The sequence below is a fragment of the Uloborus diversus genome, chromosome 2 (assembly GCF_026930045.1).
Source record: "Uloborus diversus isolate 005 chromosome 2, Udiv.v.3.1, whole genome shotgun sequence".
In the NCBI taxonomy this organism is placed as follows: domain Eukaryota; kingdom Metazoa; phylum Arthropoda; class Arachnida; order Araneae; family Uloboridae; genus Uloborus; species Uloborus diversus.
The window spans coordinates 45,405,601-45,428,532 of NC_072732.1; the positions used below are offsets into that span (position 1 = coordinate 45,405,601).

General features: G+C 33.6%; 1 protein-coding gene across 1 annotated transcript in view; it reads right to left on the minus strand.

Moving 5' to 3' along the window:
• The window catches only part of LOC129217006 (elongation of very long chain fatty acids protein 6-like), a 34,136-nt gene extending 14,136 nt beyond the window's left edge, over positions 1–20,000 (minus strand). The window contains exon 1 of the mRNA XM_054851234.1: positions 19,767–20,000. The gene's annotated coding sequence lies outside the window, so the exon portion shown is untranslated. The remainder of the gene's footprint in view (positions 1–19,766) is intronic.
• Positions 20,001–22,932: the final 2,932 nt, after the last annotated feature.

Here is a 22,932-nt window from a genome sequence, read left to right on the forward strand (position 1 = left end):
TATCATAACCTGAAAACGCGGTTGACAGCTAGCGCAAACATTCAACGAGCCAGAGGAGTAGCGTCAAAGTACATCATTTGTGACGTTATCCCACGTCTGTCAAAGACCACGTCTTTTTTGAAAAAACGGACACTTAAAAAAATTAATTAAAAGTTAAATGTTTTGAAAATTAATGATTTTCCTCGCTCCATGTCATTTTATTTGCCTTTTTTTTGCTCTTCTATCAACCTAAGTGACTAGTGACTAAATATAGTACTTTTGACTGATTGAAACAATCCCATCAGATTGGTGTGTATTTTTCAAGATTTAAAATTCAAACTAATTTTGTGTTTCGATAGATAGAAAGATAGCATTGAGAACAAACGCGAAAAAATTGAATATTCCCCGAAATTTTATTAAGTCAGTTTATAATTAAAACAAAAACTGTATAAAACTTTACTATTTTGAAACTTCAAAAAAATCTAAATGAATCTGGGAGACATTGAAAAAATGCTGATTTTGCCCTTCTTCACGTATTCGAAAAATTCTAACCCCTCCCAGGAAAAACTCCTGAGTACGCCACTGTTCTACTCATATTTTCATTTTCTGTTTAATTGTATTATTACGTTTAGAAATTTACCAATGTTCTAAAATTTCTTCCATCTCTTTCTTGCCTTCGTAATGTGGTAAATATGCACATACGTCGGGCAAACGCTGTAGCTACTTCACGGTCCATTTTGTAAACAAACGAAGCGACGTTGACATTGACAGTTGAAAAGTGCGGGAATGCTCGTGACATCACCGGCTTCTTCGCGCAAAACACTCGCCCGAGAGTGTGTACGCCTCTCATTCAGCGCACCATTCGCCAATCTCTCGGCCATAAAAACCTTTCGGGCTCTCGGGGGAGAATGTGCACACGGTAAAAAACAAGGGAAAAAATCCTGTACTTAGTTTCTAAACAGTTTTAGGATTACTTGAGAATTTTTTTGGGGGGGGGGGGAGAGGAGAACATTCTCCAGTTCCCCTCCTTGGATCCGCTTATGCAATTCTCTCTTTGCTTTTCCTTGCGCTTTTCTTCAAGTTCCATAAAACAGAATTTTTCTGTACTCTGATGTGAAAATGTTTAGGTACACATGATATGTTGGGGGAGGGGAACATTCCTCCAGTTCCCCTCTGTGGATCCGTTTCTGCTATTTTCTAATCGCTTTTCCTGGAGCTTTTCTTCAAATTCAGGTTCTATAAAATAGAATTTTTTTACACTCTATTGTAACATTTTTTAGGTACATATGGGATATGGGATTGGGTGGGGGGGGGGGGGGGGCATTCCCTCTGTTCCCCTCCGGGGATCTGCTTTTGATGTTGTCTAATTGCTTTTCCTGATGCCTTAGTTCACGTTCTAAAAAACGGAAAACAATTTCTGTACTCCTGTTTTCTGAATTGTTTTAGGTACACTTGGATTTTTTTTTTTTTTTTTTTTTTTTTGAGGGGGGAACATTCCCACAGTTCTATTTGAATATGCTTTTGCAATTTTCTCCTCAATTTTCCTGGCGCCTTTCTTAAAGTTCAAGTTTTAAAAAACGGAAGAATTGTGCTGTATTCTGTTCTGAATTTTTTTAGGTACACTTGGGACTTTGAGGGGAAGGAGAACGTTCCCCCCAGTTCCACTCCCGTGGATCCGCCCGCCCCTGACTGGAGCACGAAGCTTGAAACTTATTTTTTAATATTAAATTTGAGATGTATCAAATATTCGGTTAGTAATCTGTCAACTGCTTGGTAATTTATTTGTATTAAGTGCAATTTATCAAATTAAAATAAATAAAAATAGAATAAATCATTACAAAAGCAAATTATAAAAAATGGCTACTCTTTTTAAACATTTGAAATGATTTTTTTTCCTAGCTGAAGCGGTTAACTGAATTTACAAATTTATGATGTTTAATAAAACTGTACTTTTTACAAAAAGGCACAAAACTGATAAGCATTTTTTATTTTAAATTTGAGAAATTTTATTTGAAATGCGTATTAAAAATGATAGTTCAAAACATTTAACCAAATATTCGGTGTTTGGCGCAGTTTTATTTGCGATATATCCTTCTGACAGATCTATAAAATAATCAGTTTACGAGAGTATAAAGAAGGGTAGATAGAACAAGCAAGTAGATTTGTATAAATAATTCAAACTGAAATACACAACTCTCGCCAAACTATCTCTTTCCGGCAAAAGGAATTTCTTCTGACAGAGAAAATTCTTTCAGTAAAAAAAAATCAAGATTTTTAACTTACAGGTCATAACTAAAGAAGGAAGATCTCCTATAAGCAGGTCAACAGAAACAGAACTTCTCTTCAGGCAAAACGAAAACGCATCACGCCACTGAAGTTTTATCCAATGAAAAGCCTCGCAGCTCCGAAAACGGATATTCAGTGGAGAACTACTCTCATTCAAAGCGAAGTAGAACTGGTTAAATTCCGAGTAGTACTCGTAAAATGTTTTATTTAATTTGCACCATAAAAGTTATTAGAAACAGATTCCAGGAGGGTTTTTTTTTTTGTAATAAGCATAATTACAAAATTTGTGCATTCTATACAAATGCCATTAAAGCTCTTAGCTATTGATTAGCGGTTGCCAGTGGGCGACCATTTCATTAAAAAGGGCTACCAAAAAATCAAGTCTTATTCACCAAAAGTGGAGTCCTTGTGTTTATTTGTTAAAAATCCTATCGTATATGATGCTCCGACAACCTGGGGAAGAAGGGACACCTGTTGGCCGGAGCCCAAGCCTGAAAGAGATCGAGATTTCCAAAGAGAGGGGTGAAATCTACGTAGGACGTAAGGGCAAACAATATGGAGGGGGAACGTAAAAGTCATTTGTGACGAGCCCCAAAATTTCTGTGCACGCCCCTGCCGACAACACGTTTCCAATCCTGAGACGAGATTGGAATTATTCCACTCCACCTTTGTAACTAAATTCGGAACCAATTCCCTTTAGGTTATTTATTTTACGCACTGAATATATTACATATATATATTTTTAAAAAAGTGCCTACTAAAAGTCAAAAGTGGCTACTATTCAGATTTCCTAGTCTAGAGCTTTAAATGCCAGGGACGTATCCTATGTTTGATTATCGCAAGGCTAAAAACGGTGCAACTGTCCTGGACCCCCCAAATCTTTCTTTTTTGTCTAAGGGTTAGTTTTAGTTTTTTTCACTTATAATTCAACGTTAACCAGAGTATCGGGCACCTACATCCCCCCCCCCCCCCACCCATGTTCGAGATTGGCTAGGGGTTTATAAAATTGTGACAGCGTGTGACAAGGGGAGGTTGGGGGTAACAAGAAGTGGCACATACTCATTTTGATTGAAATAAAACTTTTGCAGCAATGTTTATAAAATATCGCGCCTCGATATAAGCAGAGGCGGTAAGTAAAATTTGTGACGAAGAAAGTGTGTATGTTGGGTGGAGAAGGGGGGGGGGGCGATAGAGGGCGCAATATCCATTCTTGAAAAGACATGTTCTGTTTAATTTGTGTGTTCATAGGAGCTAGTTTGATAATCTTGGTTCTAGAGAGTAAATACAAAACCAACCATCCACATAAAAATTCATGTTTTCGAATTTTATTTATACTATAAATTATAGTTACGGCATAGAAACCAAATGAAACAAAACATTGTTAGCATCTAAAATTCCCTTACTTCGCTCTAATACTTTTTTTTAAAATTCACTAGTTTTTACTGAATGACGAAAGCAAAAAATATAATGCGAAATAATATTTACAATTAACAATCGTAACAAGGTAAAGATGTTTTCGATATCGTATAAGCAATATTTTATCTTTCCATTCAATCTAACAGGGAAAACATAATATCCAATACCAAGGAAAAAAGTGGTCACTTGTTCCAACAAAACTGTGAATCAACGATGTGACAACTTGAAGCCCTCCCCGAATAGAAAATTATTCTTGAAACACGTCACGTATGCAATTTTTTCGTGATCATTTTCTAAAGCAATATTTCACGGTTCACTGCTTTACGCCATCCAAGGTTAATGTAACTGATGAGCGCATCCCCGTGTCTCATCTATGAGATGTTATCACCAAAACTCATCTTGTGCCAATTTGATGTGGAAATAGAATATTTTCTGATATTTTCAAATGCTGCTTAATTCTTATGTTTAACATTACTGCCTAGCGTAGTTTTTTTTTCTCTAAATTTTGCTTTTACAATCCAATAGAAACTAACTCAGCTACTAGAAAGTCACCTGAAATACAAGCGTATATCGACAGTAAAGATCAAGATTAGCGACTAAGTAAAAATAAAGTGGCGACCGGGTAGCATCATTCGCAACCCGGTCGCCAGTCGCCCCCACCAAACAAAAAGGGTGGCTTGAAACCAATCTACACTACATTTGCGTTATTTTTTACAAAAAAAAAAACTCCATACTTCGGGGGACAGCATACTCTAACCCTACGGCTTCACTTGAATCCATCAACCTGTTTTTTTTTTTGTTTTTTTTTTTTTTTTTTTTTTTGATTATTTTTTTTTTAACCAAATGGAGAAGCCACTGCGCCAGTTGGCTGAAAAGTGGGTTGAATACAAGCGTACTCAGTACTCGTTGGCGTCAATTTCAGCCAACAAAACAACTGGCTGTTGGCCAGTTGTTTTGTTGGCTGAAAAAATATAAAAGGTTAGGTGGCCACAAAGCTACTATGCCTCAAATGTTTAAACCTAAAACATTTTTAAATGTAAGCCTGTAAACTCTTTGAAACTTTTTCCAAATGCTGCTGAAAACTTAAAACCTGCTAAATGAATCACATCAAAAGTTTTGTAATCGATCACTTCAAAAGTTAACACAGCCGAAAGTTAAAATTGAAAGCGTTTCCTCAAGATTAAAGTTTCCTCTTAATCGCAACTAATGGAACTTACAACCAGGGGAGTCGGAGTGATTTAGGGGTAAAGGAGTCTGAGTCGTTCGAAAACATGCCGACTCCGACGGTTAATTTCTATAATTTTCTCCTTTTATTTTTTTTATAAAACTGACTACCAATTAATTTGATTACATACTAAATAAGAAAATGCTTGTCATTGTGGCAACCAGCTGGCTTGATTGTTTATCGAGCTTTCTGTAACAGCTATCTACGCCGTCTCCTAGTTTGCTTATTTTTTAACTTTATTTAAGTGATAGCAACTGTCAGCAAACAGTTTTGTTGCCTAACATTTCCTAAATAATCATTTTTATATAAAAATACTAACATTTTTTACTTCGATCTCAGTTATAAAATAATAAGAGGAATGTATGAATTGCTTGAGCAAATCGGGAAACTTCTGAGGGTGTTTAGTAAATTAAAATAAGTTTTGGCTTGGCCCGAAATAACAACTCCAAAAGATAAGAAAATACAAATATATTTATTTATTTATTTTTTTAAATCTAAAGACTATCTAAGAAAGTTTGGTCATCACTAAAAAGTTCAAAATAAAATCAGTACATGATTTCTTGGCTACAACACTCAATAATTGTATCTAACTCCTAAAATCTTCTTATTAAGGTGAATTCTAAAGCTGCCACCGCATTTTGAGTAAAATGTGCTCCAGACGTTCATGTACCCGACCTCTCCCCGCAATATAGTGCAATATTTTCGTTGAAATTTTTAAGATGAAATTTAAGATTTAGGGGGATATTATTAGAGAAATTTTTCAGAATTAAAAGGATTTCAATTTTTATTAACTCTGAGATTAAGTTGAGGTGGTACCCACAAGATGGATGTCACACGGGAAGGGGGAGGACCGCCCCCTGTCAAGAAAAGTTTGACTAAGCAAAAAAAAATCCCTCAAGTTACAGCTTTCAAAAATTGAAAGCACAGGATTTGATCAAGATCTGTTAGTTAAACACTAGCTGCGTGCCCGGCGTTGCACGGGCTACTTAAAAAATGAAAGAGATGTCCAATTGGTGTTTTTGAATTACTCTGACATCAATTTCTAAAGCGCTGAGGAATAAGTAAATGCGCGTATGCAAGGTTTACAAAACACCAGTAGAGCATATTTTTGGCAACAATCTCTTTAAAGTTAATCATAGTTATCAATGATACAAGTTATGAGCATTTTCAATTAGCACAAAAGATGAAAATATATGCATTATCAACTATAATCTGTGCTCACGTTAAAATGAATTATATCTGATAGACTATATCTGAACTATTAATGTACAATCACAATCGGCTTTTTACATAGAATGACACATACTTTTTGGTTGATTACGTGAAACTAAAGGCCATGTCACACGTAGCGAAATTCGTTCAACCTGACGATCAACTTCGGTTCGACTCAACCGCGAGAGCGAATTCCGACCGGAAAATCCCCGTGTGCTATGCTTTCCGTGGTTGAACGTATTCCATTCAACTTTTTATCTTCTCGGCAAAAAAGTTGGATCAACCTCAACTTTCATCCAATCAGGAGGAAGCAATCCTTTGACTTGTGACGTCAAAATACAACATGGCCGCCTGTAACATCAACTGCGTGTGCAACAAATGGAATAAACTGCTAGAATAACTTCAGGTGAGTTATTATTACTATATTTTGGTTAAAAACAAATATAAAACGTAATATTTCATAAACATCCACCTTATTATTGTGTTAAAAGGTCACTTTCTAGTTTAAAGTCGTCGTAAGAATTTCTTTGCCAAATTCGCCAATCTCGTAGTGTGCAATCTTGCCAAATCAATGAATGTTTGTAAACAATCTGAAACAGAGCAACGGTAATGGGTCAATCCGTAGAAATCACCCAGGCCGTGTTGCTCGACATTTTTGATTTTCCTAATTTTTTACAAGTTAATTCTCACTACTAGGTGAATTCAAAAGCGTTAAAGTAAAATTTTTAGGCTCATACTTTTTTTTTAACCCACCATTTTAAGTTTGCTTAGTTGCCGTTTTTGGACCAAAAATAAGTTTTACGTAAATGCATCTAACTCGGTTAATTTTACAGCTATCAGGACAAAACAAAGTCTACATCACCAGAAGGATGCCTTAAATACGTTTTGCTTTCAAAATATTATTTAAATCCTGAGATTAGTGAAGAAAAAAATGAACAATTACAAACTGAAAATTAGCACAAAATACAAGTTTTAGTTCTACAAAAATAGTAAAAGGAGGAGAGTCTCAGCTCTATTTTTTTTCTTGTGTAGATATAATATAGGACTACTTGTTGTAGAAATTTTAAACTTGAGAACTTTGTCCTTTTTTTGCACAAAAATGGAAAAAAATCGAATTTTTGTAAAGTTTAAAGTCAAATATCTCAAAAGGGACTGAGTAAAAAATTATGAAATTGATACAGGTAACACCTTTTTATGACATGAAAATATGTTTAGAATTTGATGACTGAGACTCAACTGGTACTAGAGTTATAGGGCATTAAAGTTTCCCAAATATTGCATTTTCGCAAAGTTTAAAGCGAAATAGTTCAAGTGGGACCGAGTGAAAAACAATGAAATTGATACAGGTAGCATTTTTTTATCACATGAACCTATGATTACAATTTGGTGACTGAGATTTAACTGGTATCAGAGTTAAAGTGCATCAAAGTTGGCCAAATAACACATACACGAAGTTGAAAATTAATTCACAGATAAGCTTCACTTTCCAAACATTTAACAGCAACAAAAGTTCCTCTTCTTTAATAAATAAAATTCATGCAATAGAAATATGTACAAAAAATAAACAAATGAATAAATGAAATAAATCTTTAGCATCTGTGTCCTAAACATTTAAGTATATACACATCATAGATCAATTGTTATTAATAACAACACATTTATTGTGCTACAATTTATCATCTTTTACTTAAGTTTTCTTCTGCATGTAAAATACCAGACACCCGGTTATCACATCCAGAGGCTGGAGGCGGATTGTCTCAGTGAGATGACATCTGCCTCCAGCTCGGTTATTCGCTCTTCCGGACTGATGAGTTCGAATAAGAACGAAACTGCAGTCTCTGGATATGATAACCAGGCTGTCTGGTAGATTACATGTGGTTCTGCCTAAACTCTGGCTTAGGGGAGGTAACTTACTGCTGATAAGTTTTCTTCTGAATTGAAATGTTTACTTGATTTTACTTGATGTTCCTAAAAACAGTAATTAGAGAAGATACTTTTAGTTGAAATTGGTTGAATAGCTACTTATGCTTGAAACAAAACCTTTAAAAAAGCTTTTCAACTAATGTAATACATCTGCATTAATGCTTGTTCTTTAAAATGCAGCTGGTTTTTTTTTTTTTTTGACTTGAAGTTATTTCTTTATATCGCAGACACAGTGAGCTGTTATTGCAAATCATCTTTAGAATATTACTTTTAATATTAATTTAGTACATACCTTTGCCTACCCTGCCCCTAAAAGAGTTAAATGCATACTCAATGCATATTTCATCAAAATGAATAAATAAAATGAAAAATTGCATTTTGACATATTGAATTCAAATTATGCTTTTCGCAAACACGAGCTGTGTTAGGACCCTACTCGTTGGGTTTCTTTCTTCTACTACTGATTCTTGTTTCCGAAATCAACTTTATTTATATCCGACCCTCTCTACTTTACACAATCAACCTCTGCGAGCATGTCCCTCCTCCTAGGCGGTGGCTTGTGTGGGTGTAGGTGCATCTGTTTATGTAGTCACTTGTGTGTGTACATGTAGGGCAGCATGGATACCACCACTCTGGGGGAGCTGATGCCAATGGACAGTAGAGCTAGATCACATGATCCTGGGTCGGAAAATCAAAAGATCCATCAACTGCGTTCAAGTGAAGCAATTGGTTGATTGTTTAAAAACAGCACACACACCATGCCTATACTTTACGGAAAAACATTGATTTCATAAAAGCTAAGGGGTACTTTGCCTGTCCTCCTCCCTGTATGATATTCATGTTATATATACTTGTCTAATTTGTTTTTATAATTTTAGATTATGTGAGAAAGAATTTCATGTGATTGTGTACAGATGCAGTTATAGAGGTTGCAGTCAAAAACTGTTTGTACCAGGCCGAAGTTAATTATTGTTGAACTTTGAAATGTAATTGAAATTATATATTAATACATATGAGTGTGTGTGTATGTAACTTATTGTAAATAAAGTTTATGTATAAATTTTATGTGTCAGTTTCTCAAAAGAATTGAATACTAAGAAAAATGAACCAGTTTTAAATTTTTTTTTCTTTCTTGGTACATATTATAAAAGATAATGTTCTTTCAGTATGCTCTGTAAAAACATCTATGAAGCATTGTTCTTCTCAAAGAACAAAAGTAAAACAACTCACATTTCGTACTTAATTGAATGTACCTGCATGACTCAATTTAATCAATAGAACCATTTTAAGTCCAATTTTTCAAACTATGAAAAGTAGTAGAAACCTGCCTAAATCAGTAGAAAAGTTAGTATTATTGAGTTCTACGTAACTTGTAAACTATGCAATAAGTACTTTATACTCTTCACTATTTAAAAATTTAAGATTCAACTAGACAAATGTATGCATTGCCTTGCACTTTCAGCTTTAAAAAATTTAAGGAATAAATAGTCATTATTATTGTTACTATTCAATATACTGCTATTTCCAATACTTTTTTATCCTATACGATTAGTAGCTCTTTTGTTCATCTCTCTCATTCTACAGAGAAGCAGCTTGTTGAATCAACATTCTGTTTGGGATTTTTTACTAAACATTATTTTTTATCTAAAACAGTCGAAAAGTTTCCTTTAGTGTATGAAATCAAAATATTTTAAACTGAGAATCATTTGTTGTAGTAATTTTATAGTAAATACAAATTTTTTAGTCGGGTTTTGGGCAGATAAGTGTTTAAAAGTAATAACTTAGAAATGTTCGTTTACTTGATTTATAATTGCTGTTATTAAATTTTTGTCACATATTTTAAAATGGTAGACAAGATTACTGGTTTAAAAATCACAAGTTTTACATAAATAGACAAGTTATTTATAAATATCAACTCTTACTCAGGTCTACATCTGCATGCCTGCAGGCGGGGGGGGGGGGGAGCTACGACCCAAGAAATTGGAAAACTTTTTAAATAAACGAATACACTTAAATCTTCAAAGTTGCAAACACATTAAGGACATTTCTATAAAGTATCAGGATAATTGAAAGATTTTATTTTGGAAAATCAGCAAATGTGAAACAAATACATAGAATTGTTAAATGAGACACGAAAATGTCCGTTTCTAATAAAATTATTCAAAAAAACCTTTAATTACATTATGAAAAGCAACAAGACTAATCAAAGTGTAAAAAACGTAATAGTTACATAGGAGTTACCTGCATTTGCAAAAAAAAAACCTTGCTATTGGACCCAGAAAGATGAATAAAACAAAATTTTTTAATGTAAAAAATTTTATATGATCCATTGATTTTGTAATGAACTTATACGTAAAATGAGAAAAAGAAAAATCAGGAGTGAAGAATTTCAAACTCCCTCAAAAGAAAAATAGGTCAAAAAAAAAAAAAACCTTTGTATGAAAATCAAAATAGCGAGTTAAAACAAAAATAAATAATAATATTGAATTTAAAATAAAAAAAAGAGAAGAAAAGCTTCCATGTTTTTATTAAATTCTTATCGGGGGAGGGGGGGGATCAAAATTTATAGATCCAGGCCTGCTTTTTCACATAGTTATTAGGTAAAAGGGCTGTTATCGCTGCATATAGCTATTAAAATCAAGATGTTTATAAATCACTTTTTCATAATTTCGAAAGATTGCAACTTTCAAAACTGAAATTTATTTACAGCTTTGAAATAAATTGTAAAAAAAAAAACCCTTAAATCCAAAAAACATCGCTCAGATTATATTGTGCTAACTCGCCTAAAATTCTAGACAGAAGCCACGTTTAGGATCAACCCTTCGTTTGAGAGCCTGGCAACCCTGTTCAACTTCTCCAAGCGAAAGTTGAATGAAAGCTTGAAGTTGAACGGATAAGTTGAGCGAATTTCGTTACGTGTGATATGGCCTTAAAGCACTAAGACTTACTTCAACTCTGTTTCATTAAAAAAAAATAAAAAAACAATCTTAATTTAACGTGTTCTTTTAACGATTCAAACTGTATTTAAAAAATAGAAACAGGAAGGAAAAAAAAAGAGTTATTACAATTCGAAAATTCACCCATGTTACGGTAAAAAGTCCAACAAAATAAACATAATTAGTCGTACATCCTAAATGTACCAAAATATGAGGCCGGTGAATGATAAACTTAGACTACAAATCAATAAAGATTACTAAAGAAACATTTTTCATATTTTGAAAAGAGTTAAGAACGTTGAATGAAAAAATAAAATAAAAAAAGAACAGACGATAAAATAAAGGCTATGTCCGAATAGAGCAACCAATTTTAAACTAATTTAAAATGAAATTCTACATGGAAACGTTGTTTTAAGATTTGGACAGCAGCTAAAAAAATCTCTTTTAAAACTATTTCTAGAATATTATTTGCCCACCCATATACAAAATGGCAACAGGAAAGAAATAAAAACTCCTGAATAACGTTATGTTAATTAACGTTAATTAATATCTACGCTAATTAAAGTCGTACAATTACGAGATTGGTCCTATTGTTTTCTTTGGAAAATTTCGAATTGATCGGTATCTCGTTCGACTCTCGATTCGCAGCGGTTCTCGAGAAGATCGATCTTCAGACAGACAGACAGACGCGAACAGATTTTAATATTATAGTGGATTAAAGGGATCCACCCATTCAATTTTTTTAATGGGATTTTTAAGTAATCTCACTTGAGAAATCGCAATTATTGGATAATTTGATTTTCAAATTGGATTTCTAACGTTGTATAACATCTTAGGTTTACAATAAAATAAAACGCAAAAATTTCATAAAAAGGAATTAATATTTCAATCCCTGCTTAAGGGTTTTCCTCCTCTTCCCATGAAGAAGGGGGATTTGAAAAAAAAAAAGTAAAAATGCCGGAGTCTGAGTTAATCGAACGTTTCAAAATCCCGGAGTCGGAGTCAGCAATTTTTCTTCCGATTCCTGCTTACAACTAATATCTGTTCCCTTTTCACACCGGAATCTATGCCACGAATCTGTCAAATAAACATTTCATTTGAAAAATGAATTCGAATGCAAATTCAAGGAAGTAAGGTAATTTTCTCATTTACAAGAAATAAATATGAAAACAATTTTCAAAAATGAACTATTTATTCCACAAACCTGTATTATACTGCTTTTAAAGTTAAACATTAAAATAATGAAACAAGCATTACGATGTTATTTTTTTAGTAAATTTTCCTTTTAAAGCTGATATCCAAAAGTGATTATTGTTCATGTTCTTGAAACGAAAGGGGAAAAAATCTCACAGGCTAGTTGGATCGAATCAGTTACGTCAGTTAAAGGGATATGAAATTAATCCATTTTTGTAAGGATATGAACAAAGCATATAAAACTGCTTTTTTTACTGCTATTTAAGAAAACACAATGCCCAACATAACATTTACTGATATTTAAAAAACCTCATTAAAATAGCCCAGTTTGCGTCACAAAACAGGAACAAAACTACGGAATGGCTAAGGAAGAACAATACGCAAAAACGCAATACAACTCAAAATTTAAAACGTACGCATTATGGCAGGAAACTTCAGGATAAACTTAAAATTTCATGAAATTATTTATTATAGAAGGTTTAATTGAACACTGAATTTTTTTTTTAACCAGTGGTGACCGAAGTACGGCCCGCGGGTCATCTGTGACCCGCGAATACGATTCATGTGGGCCGTCGTTGTATTCAGTGTTATGAAATGAAAAATGTCTTCCGAAACCTTCCAAAACAACTGATCTTCATCCGGTGAATGAATGTTGTAAATTTGTAACCAAGTAGTCATAAACTGAGGCAGTGAGAAGGAAAAGGATGTAAGTGCCAGAATTAAAAATTTGTAGATAACCAGTAAAAGTGATAGGAAAAACCTCTCTTATTACCTTTATCTTTCTATTTTGGTGCACGAGATGGCTCTAGTAGCATGATTTAGAAAAAAATTCAATGACCTAGGATTTGAACTCGAAATTCGTTTTACTCGAAACTTTTGTCCGCTTACATCCCTTTACTTCTTAGTGCCCAGGCGGGCCAACAGGGAGGGATTATGGCGCAAGTTGCGCCATCATTTTGGGGGAGGGGAGGGATTTTTAAATTTTTTATTCATTTATTTTTATTTATCGATAGACTTATTTTTTATTTAAATTATTTAATAATTTATTTCTAATTTAAATTATTTAATTTTATTCTGTTTGTATTTGATTTCATTTAGTTTGTGTCATTGGCGTAGCACAAAACGTTTCTTATAAGATAATAATAATTTAAAATAAATATATAAATAAATATTTTTAAAACATAAATAAAATAAAAAAAGGGAGCTAAAAAATAAAAAAAAAAGGAAAGAGGGTTGAGAATTGGGGAGGGGGTGGGATTTGCGTAATTGAACTTGAGGGGAGATGGGCACCCCTGTTACTACCTCAACTGGTTTCTAAAATACATTTGAAAAGTTCGTATCGGTAAAATAAGCAATGTAATTATGATGACAATTTTTGGTTCGTAATTGTGTTTCATTCTCCTTGTTTTCCCATGCTAGGTATGTAGAAAAAAAAATCAAATAAAATAATACAACTAAATTTTATATTTGTTCTGGCCTGGGAGATTCATCTTAATATGACGGGTGACCCGCGGGTAAAAAAAAAAGTTGGGCATCACCGCTATCATTTTAACACCCTATATCAGGGAGTTCTGACATTAGTCATTCGAGGGTCAAACTTTACTTCAATCTCTTTTGCGATATTTTTAACATTAAGTTAGGGTATTTTTTTAACAGTCATTTTATTGTTTTTATTTATTTATTTATTTTAATGCTAATATCAAGATTTTGATGGCTCGATAACATGGAAAATATTTATAAATAAATTTGTATTTAATAATTTAAAAAAAAAAGACACATACGTCCTCCATGCTCTTTAACACATGAGTTCTTGAAGTGGGTGCCGCAGAGAGAGATCAAGGGATCCGCGAAATGCCCACGGTATCAATACTGTGAGAGATAAACTAGGGTTCGGTGAGAACATTCTAATTCTTATAAGGGTGCCGTGAATCGAAAAAGTTTTAGAACACCTGCCTTAAAAGTAAAATGATATTCCATTTACAAGATTACAATGGACAGAGATTATCCTCAATTTTTTTTTTTTTTAACATTATTATATGAAATTTTTACTTTTGAATTTATTAAACACTGTTCTCACATAGTTGTTGCATTCTTAATCAATGAAATACTTTAGATAAAAAACTTTTTTCCCCGTATTCAAAACTGAGGTTATTATTTTACGACAAACGTGTTTGTCAGATATTCAAAGATTTATTTCTAACTGCATTCCCTACAATTCTGAAATTTCGCTACGGCCAAAATGCAATACAATAAAGTAAGTGACCTCAAACAAGGGAAACCTTGGCACACGTAATTAAAAAGTTATCCAACTTTTAGAACATTTCTTTTCGATCTGAATGAGCATGCTAATTGAAAATTACCTTTTACGATTCTAAGACATTAATCATTGACCCAGCATCTAAAGTAGAAAGTCCTGATGTCGAAAGTGAAAAGTCGAAACGAAGCAAGTATTTTTTTTTAAATACATATAAGTATATTTTAAGCAGGAGTGCCCATTTAGGGGGAGGGGGGAGGTCATAGCGCAGTAAACGCCATTAAATTTTTTATGGGGGGTGTTGAGGGGTATTTTTTCACACATTTGGTGTTTGTTGGAGGGGCTGTTGGGATGGATATTCAGGGGTGGGGTGTCTTCACGATATTTAGGGGGAGGCGCTCTTGTTCTCAGGGGTAGTGGGAACCCCTGTTATAGGGTAACCCAAAAAGAGGGTAGACTCATTTTTTAGCAGAAACAAAATTCATTGATTCATTCATTGAATAGACATTCCCGCACTTGGCCGCCTAAATATAATTTTGAGAAGGTATTGACACGTTACGTCCGCGGCGTGAATGAAAATATTAGGGATTGTCCACAAATGATGTCATTTTTTGAGGTGGAGAGGGGGGGGGGGGTTCGTGAAATTGTGAGTTTGTGACAAGGGATAGGGAGGGTAAAAGAAGAAATGTGACATCATGCATTTTTAATGAGAATACGCGAAGGAAAAACGGGAACATGTGACAAAAGAGGATGGGTCAAAAATTTTGAAGAAAGGTGCGACATCATTTATGGACAGCCCCTTATGGAAACTATTGATAAGTTCCAAGCAGGGGAAAATACATTATACGCTACGTTGTCTTAATTTATCAAGAAATATGAAGAAATAAGGAAGGGATAAAAACAAGAAAATCCGTAGTGTACAAAAACATTTTTTCAATATATTGTACATTTGCATTATGTTTGAAAGGAAGTCGAACTTTTTAGTGGAAAGACAAGACATAAAAAAGTTAAAGAGGTTGTTCACAGATGTCATGATTTGAGGGAGGAGGGGGGGTTCGTAAGATTGAAACAAGGGGACACGAGGTAACGAAAAGTGTGATATAATGCATTTTGTTACAATATGCTTAGAGTAATAACGTCACATGGGACGAGGGAAGGGGGTAAGATGAGCTGTGGCACTGTGACAAGTGGTCAAATATGGTGCAAAAAGTGTGACGTCATTTATAGACAGCAGAGAGCCCCAAAGACCCGAGGTTTTCTAAATTATTTGAACATCTGTACGACTACTTTAAAATTTTCAGAAGAAATCTGAAAGATAATTATCTCGCTTGATGCAAATATTGTTTTATCAACTCCTTAATGGGATAAGCGGAAGCAAACGTGGAACGGTATTTTTAGAGACAGGTAAAAGTAAACGCAGAAATGCTTAGAGGGGGGGGGGGGGGACAAACGCGGGATTTTCTCATTTAATAGAGAATAATTGCATCCTACTAATAAACTTGCACGCATCAGACGAAGAAAAAAAAATCGGTATAAATTGATAATTTTATTTAAAAGAGATGCCTCGAAACTACATCCAGGGGTGGATCATGGAGGTCATGACCCCAACGAAACACTACCAAAAATAGCAGAAAACAGCGTTTCTGAACTTTTCAAAAAAAAAAAAAAATACCGGAGGAGAGACACTATATAACCCTATTTCTAGTCGAAATATGCTGTTATGATTTCCCCACCCCCTCCTTTTGATTTGCGTCCTCATCTTTTAATAATGATCACTTTCAGAAACAGATCCGATTCTGAGATAGGGAACCAGGGCGAGGGGGGGGGGTAAAAGTTTTGCGACAAATTAATTGAAAACGGCTGCCGAAAAAATCCAACTCCCAATCGCCTGTTGTGGCGACCATGTGTTACTTTGTTAAAAATCACATCATGCCCTCCCCTCCTCCACCCCCACTTCTCGTTTATTGTTTTCAATTATTCCTGACGTGTTTACGTATCCTCGTATTAAAAAATGGTTCGTATTTACGACTGAATTTTTTTTTTTTTTGGGGGGGGGGGGGAAGCAAGGTTTCGGTATTTGCGCTTACGACCTTCGTCAATTTCTAAATGACATTCTAAAATGACTGCAATCATTTGTGGTTACTGAATCAAATTTTCTCGATTTTAAAATGTCAGAATGACATTTTAATAGTTTTATTACTTTTTATTTGATGTAAAATAGATGAAACATTTTACAAGTACATCATTCAACTATTACCTACATTTGCATTTTTTTCACACTCAAAAACTATTTTCCTTTGTTGTATGCTTGCATCTTTACAACAAACAGAGTATAGGTTATTTACTTTTTGTGCTGGGTGTAAAATAATTTTTTAAAACTGGCTACCAAAAGTGCAAAAATAGCCACCATTTCTTGTGACTGGTTGCCAAAAGTCAGAAAACGAGTGAAAATCTCGGAGGACCGGTCAAATGTTTTCACAGACAGTTGCCGGTCCGTGGTCCAGACCAGCGGTTGAGAGTTCCGGATCTAAAATAACTATTTTTGTCAATTTCGTAATTATTTGTTTGAATTTTTTGCATGAATACTAATTTAGAATAAAACTGACAGTATAAATATGATGCATATACATTTTGTTTTTTTTTCCTCCTGCCACCTCATTAATTTTACAAGCAACGGAAACTTAATTTTTATTTATTTCCTAGCAATATCTCCGTAAAGCATACATCCGCTCATTGTACGATTTTTTCCTCTCACAATTAGAGTTATTGTTACAACATTCACTGCTTTATTGTTACAACTTTCACATGCCAACCATCGCATGTATTTTGTTATGAAAAAAAAATTGAATGCTGTATAAGCTAATTTTGCAAAAACGAAGATATCCGTACTTGCAGGGTGGAATGACCTTTCCTCCCCTACAAACGAAACCTACTGTTTTTGAGCGCGAAAAAATTTCTAAAACTGCTTGGGTGCCAATAAAAAGCCCCAAATCCGCCAGGAATAATGCACCTTATTAGGAACAACGTTACTAATTAATTTCATAAGCAATGAAACGAAATGGTATTCCAAATGTTTAGTTTTCAAATTTTTTAATGAATTAAAATTACTGTAGTAGTTTACATTTTATTCATAAAGTGTTTGAACACAATGCGGATGTATAGTAGTGTCATCTGTCATGGCATTTAGGGGGAGGGGGTCATGACAGTCATGACCCTTCCCCTGTATCCGTCCCCTGGTTGATTGTAAATACAAAGTTTGAAATAAATTTCATGAAGATTTAAAAATTTTCGAGATTACTACGGGCTCGCAAAAATTAAAACCTCATGAAAATTAGTGCTTTTACAGTTCTGTAAAACTGTTTGAAGCAAAAATGTTTATCAACATCAAAATGATTTTGCACAACATAATTTTAAATTTAAATTAATTTTTAACTTGGACTACATCAGAGAAATATTTTTAAATGTTTCCGCTTTTTCCGATTTGTAGTCGGAGCAAAAGTATAAAAAAATTGAACGAGTGTTTGCATTCGAGCATTCAAATACATTATACGAAATAGTAAACAACGCTATTTCGAAATTCAATGCGAGCAATTTAATAATGAACTAATTCAACCTTAACACAACATCATTTCATCCATTAACAGTATAATACAATATATAAAATTGCATACAATAAGCACTTGACTCGCTGCTCTCCCCTATTGAAGCGCTCGCTATACGAGGCGATCGATTCGTCCGCGCTTTCGGATATTTAGGACATTAATTCAGCTGATAAAAAAACATTCAGCAGACGTTCGGCTTCTTTTGTTTACAAAAATTTTGAATTTTAAGATCATTGACTAAGGGGAAGGTTACTTGAAAAATTTAGAACTGCTGATTCTTTGGCTATTCTAAGAATTCCGGGCAAAATATTAGCATTTTTGTCAGGAGTTTGCGAGTGAATTTTTCGTTTTATATAGCAAAATGCAGCAACAATATATTTTTTTGTTAACAAAAACTTCATTGAATTAAACAAAAATAAATGTTAAATACTGCATCGTAACCGTCACGATAATATCATTATTTACAAATAGTACAAAAAAATCAATTGGGTGGAAAAACGATGTAAATTTAATTCTTAAGAGTCTTTGTTGAACGGACCCGAAAGGTGCATCCAAGATTATGGTATTTTTGAACAATTCCACTGTAAACGTAAGCCCCCCCCCCCCCCCCCGGAAGCCAAGACAGATGAGAAAGAATTTGGGGGAAAAAATTTTGCTTTTAGGAAATTTACTTCTTCAACACAGTTGTTTATCAAATTTAACAAATTAAAAATAATAGTAGCTGTTTCGAAAATTTGCTCATTTTTATTTTGGACCGAATTTGTAGCTCCTCCCTCTCTTTTGCGTCAGTAAACATAATTCTAGAAAAAAAAGTTGAAGTGACAACAGTTTCGTGACACTGAAATTCAATGAATGACACAGCTGAATAATATAATTTTAAGTGCACAAATCTTCGCGTTAGAAAATTTTAATAATTTGACAAGTAACCCTTGACTAGCTACTATTTTTAAAAATATCCAGTAAAATAACCTGCTCAAATGTATGAAATAATTTACCTGCATTTGCTTAATTTCTGAAGAGAAAAATTGAATTTATGCATTAACTCGAAGTTTTCTGTTAAGTTTTGTAGTATTATTGTTAGTTTAACTAAAAATTGCTTAAACTCTATTTACATGCTTACACAGAGTTCAAGTTATGTATTATATATGTAGTAGTTATTTCACGTCATGCAAATAATTGTTGGTTTAGCTACGGAATATGCTTTCAAAGAATAAGGCCGTATAATAATTGATCTGTTAAAATATTTTCGACTAAAATATATTTCAATATCCCTCTCGGAACAATTCAACATAGGTTTTCCTTGAGTAGTATAAGTGGAATATGAAATTTCCACTACGTATTTAATTATTTGCCTCAATACAGATCACAGAACAAAATATTTTATTCAACTACATAGATGAAATTATAGGGATTAAAAAAATAAATAAAATGGATATTAAACATAGAGAAGATATCGATGCATAAAATGTCATATTTCAAATCTTTTATTTATTTATTTTTTTCATGAAAGGGAAAAAAAAACAACATTGTTCAGTTTGAGAAAATCGTAAGTTTTCCCATAAACATTTAAGCAAATTTAAATATTTGTGCAATTTAATTAAATATTGAAATTCACATTACGGTAACGAAAGTATATGCAAACATGATTAAAACAACACCTCAAGAACGGTTTGTAACAAAGATCAACGAATATGATTTAAATAATAACGATATCTTAAAGTTCATGCAAAAGAGCTTACCTCTATGATTTAAATGACAGGAAAAGGAACGTTCGGTGTCAACGTAAGCCTAACTCTACTGAGGTAACGTGGTGCTTCGAACACCAAACCCGTATGTTCCGTGGTTCACGCGATGCTCTACTGTTTCTTGTCTAAGGAAACTCAAAAGTCACTAGCTGCAAGTGCCGATTACGTTGGCAATTATATTCTATCATCAAAAAATCACGTGATTTCGTTGTACTATCACAGCCCTAAAGCGATTTCCACTACAAGTCTCGGGCGCTGCCATGTGGAGTAGCCATGATGTTGCGGCACACCAGACCAGCGGGCACATATAGACGTCACGCCGTTACGTACAAAGTAGGGTTGCCGGGAGGAAAGTCGCCAGGTAGGGATTTTCTCTCGCCAAATTAAGCTCGAATTTCAAATCCGACTTTCGGCAATCGGTGATGCAAGGCAATAAAATTGTTTTTAAAGATTTTAATTTGAATTTGAAATTGAATCTTAAAAAGGTTTTAAATTTCAGTGTAAGGACTGCGTTAATAAAAACCTCTGTTTTTTTTAAAGATAAGATCATGCCCGTCATTTCATCATTACAATATTCTCCAGGAGGGTCTAGGGAGGAGTCGAAGAGTTGGAGTCGGGCTGATTTTGGGGTAAAGGAGTCGGAGTCATTAGAAAACATGCCGACTCCGACTCCGGGATTCTTTTTTTTTCTTTAATTTTCACTGGACCCTCCTCCGTGATTTTAAAATTGAATTTTCTCTTTAATGATAATGGTGAAAGGCTTTTTATACCAAACTCAAAAATCTGATTATTTTAATGGTTTTTCAATAAAAAGGAGAGAAAAAATTAAAAATTGAAGCAATACAAATGCATAAAATTAATTTTTAAGAACATTAAAATTTACTACAGATAGTTTATGTCTAAAAATGACATTTATGAACACCAACCCCCACTTCTTTCAATGGACCTCTTCAAAACAAAAAGCCACCCTTGAACAGTGGCAGATTTACATCAGGTTTTTGGAGCTCGTCCCAATGCATGTTTGGGGGTCCCTTTGTCAGTCACAGAAAAATGTAAAATTTTGTTATGTGAAGTTTTGTATTACCTACGGTCGCGGACCCCCCCCCCCCCCCCCCCTCGCAACTGCGACAGTTGCGACATCGTAAATCCGCCACTGCCGTTGAATAAAACATGCTATTGAGAATTTTTAATTAAAAGAAATGGTTCTTTTATTCGCCTTTTATTCTCGGCAGACAGAGAATCACGCAATCCATTGTCATTACGTGACGAATGAAATTCAGGAAAGCTAAATTATTGAGGAAAAATGGCGTCTCTGGTTAAAATATTACCGTTTGCGTTTTTCGTAAATAAAAATTATTGAGTTCATTAATAAATACATATGTATTTTTTATTTTTTTTTTTTTCCATTTCTCTCTTTTTCTCCGTCTTTTTGGCAATTTCTGCCTTTCTTTCGGATTATGCATTCGGTGATTTCGATGTACTAGTGCTTGTTGTTATTTTTTCATATTTTTGGATCATTATTTAGCTTTAAACACTTAGATACGGTTATTATGAAAGATTTTTATTTAAATCATATCTAAATGGTTCTTATACCAATGAGGTTTAACTAATTAATTTTTAGAATACATTTCGTTTGCTTAAAAAATGCCAGGGGAGGGGTCGAATTTCTCAATAGGCAGAGTAGGCAGCTCCCTAGGGCGACAAATTTTGCTTTAACCGCAAATTTTTATTTTAATAAAAAAATCTTGAAGGCGAAATATTAGCATTTTTTCATTTTCCATAGTCATCTTTTTCTTGAAGTTTAATAATGTTTACTTTCACATACAGGTTAGGAAAATCACACATACACACACGCCCACACACACACACACACACACACACACACACACACACACACACTCGTGCCTGCAAGAAACATAATTTGAATTCAAGATGTCGAAAATTCATTTTTTTTTAAATAATATTTTTCTAAATTGACTTGATTAAAAGTGTTCTTAGCTAGGTCTCATCTTTAGGACTACAAGTACCGGAGATATTAATTAAAAACCGAATTAGCATTTTTCTTTCGCAATTTTGATAATAGTTGAAATATTGGTATCAAATGAAAGATCGAATTTTGCTGCATATGATGGAATTTCTGTAGAAGTTCCAAGAAATGATAAAATTGATCGATTCAAGTGTTTTGAAAAGGAATAATTGACTTAATAAATATAATACTTTTTTTTTTTCACGTTATTATTCCATAAAAGTAAATCCTTGAATTAGAAAGAGAGAGTTAATTGTGGTCAGCTGTCGTCCCAATTTTCGAGGAAAATTTCCCGATTGCGAAAACTAATTTGTCAGAAACAATTTCAATTTCAATTTTCTATGAATCACGATATCTTATTGTTTTTTCTTTACTCCTTGGCTTCGGATTTATTTGTTTTGTGATTGGCAAAAGATTGGATTGTGAGTCACAATCTCTGAGAAATAATGTGTTATATGTGGCACCTAAAATTTCAACTTTTAGAATCACAGAATATGGTTGCAATTCTTGATTGCAAAAACATTAATTTATCAAAAACGAATTCAAGTTTTTTGAGCAATCGCATTGCTTATTGTTCTCATTTGACTGTTTTGATCAGGGATGTGGAGTCGGAGTCGGATTCGAAGAATCGGAGTCGGACTTAGTTTGCGGTAAAGGAGTCGGAGTCGGAGTCGTTAGAAAACATGCTGACTCCGACTTCGACTCCGGGCTTCTTTTTTTCTTTCCTTTTCACTGACTCTCCTTGCACTTTTTAAATACTGACTAGCAATTGGTTCGATTACATGTATAACAAGAAGTTCCGTCTAGAACTATACGAGTCTACTTTCCCGTACATCCATACTACTTTCTAGTACCTGATCAATATTCTCAAAAGTAGCTAAAATCGCAAATTCTTTAACAGCTTTCAAAACGAAAAAATAATAGTTAAAATTAATAAGCTCATTAAAATCAATACATCATATCAAAAAAAATCGTTTCTTTTTCCCCTGTTGCAAAAAATAATTTTTTAAATGAATTAATGGACCTACCAAAATAAATGAAAACAATAAAATGTCAACTTAAAGAAATACTTTTCATTGTCAAAAAAAAAAAAAAAACGTCTGCGCATATCTTTATGTAGAAACATAAATGACT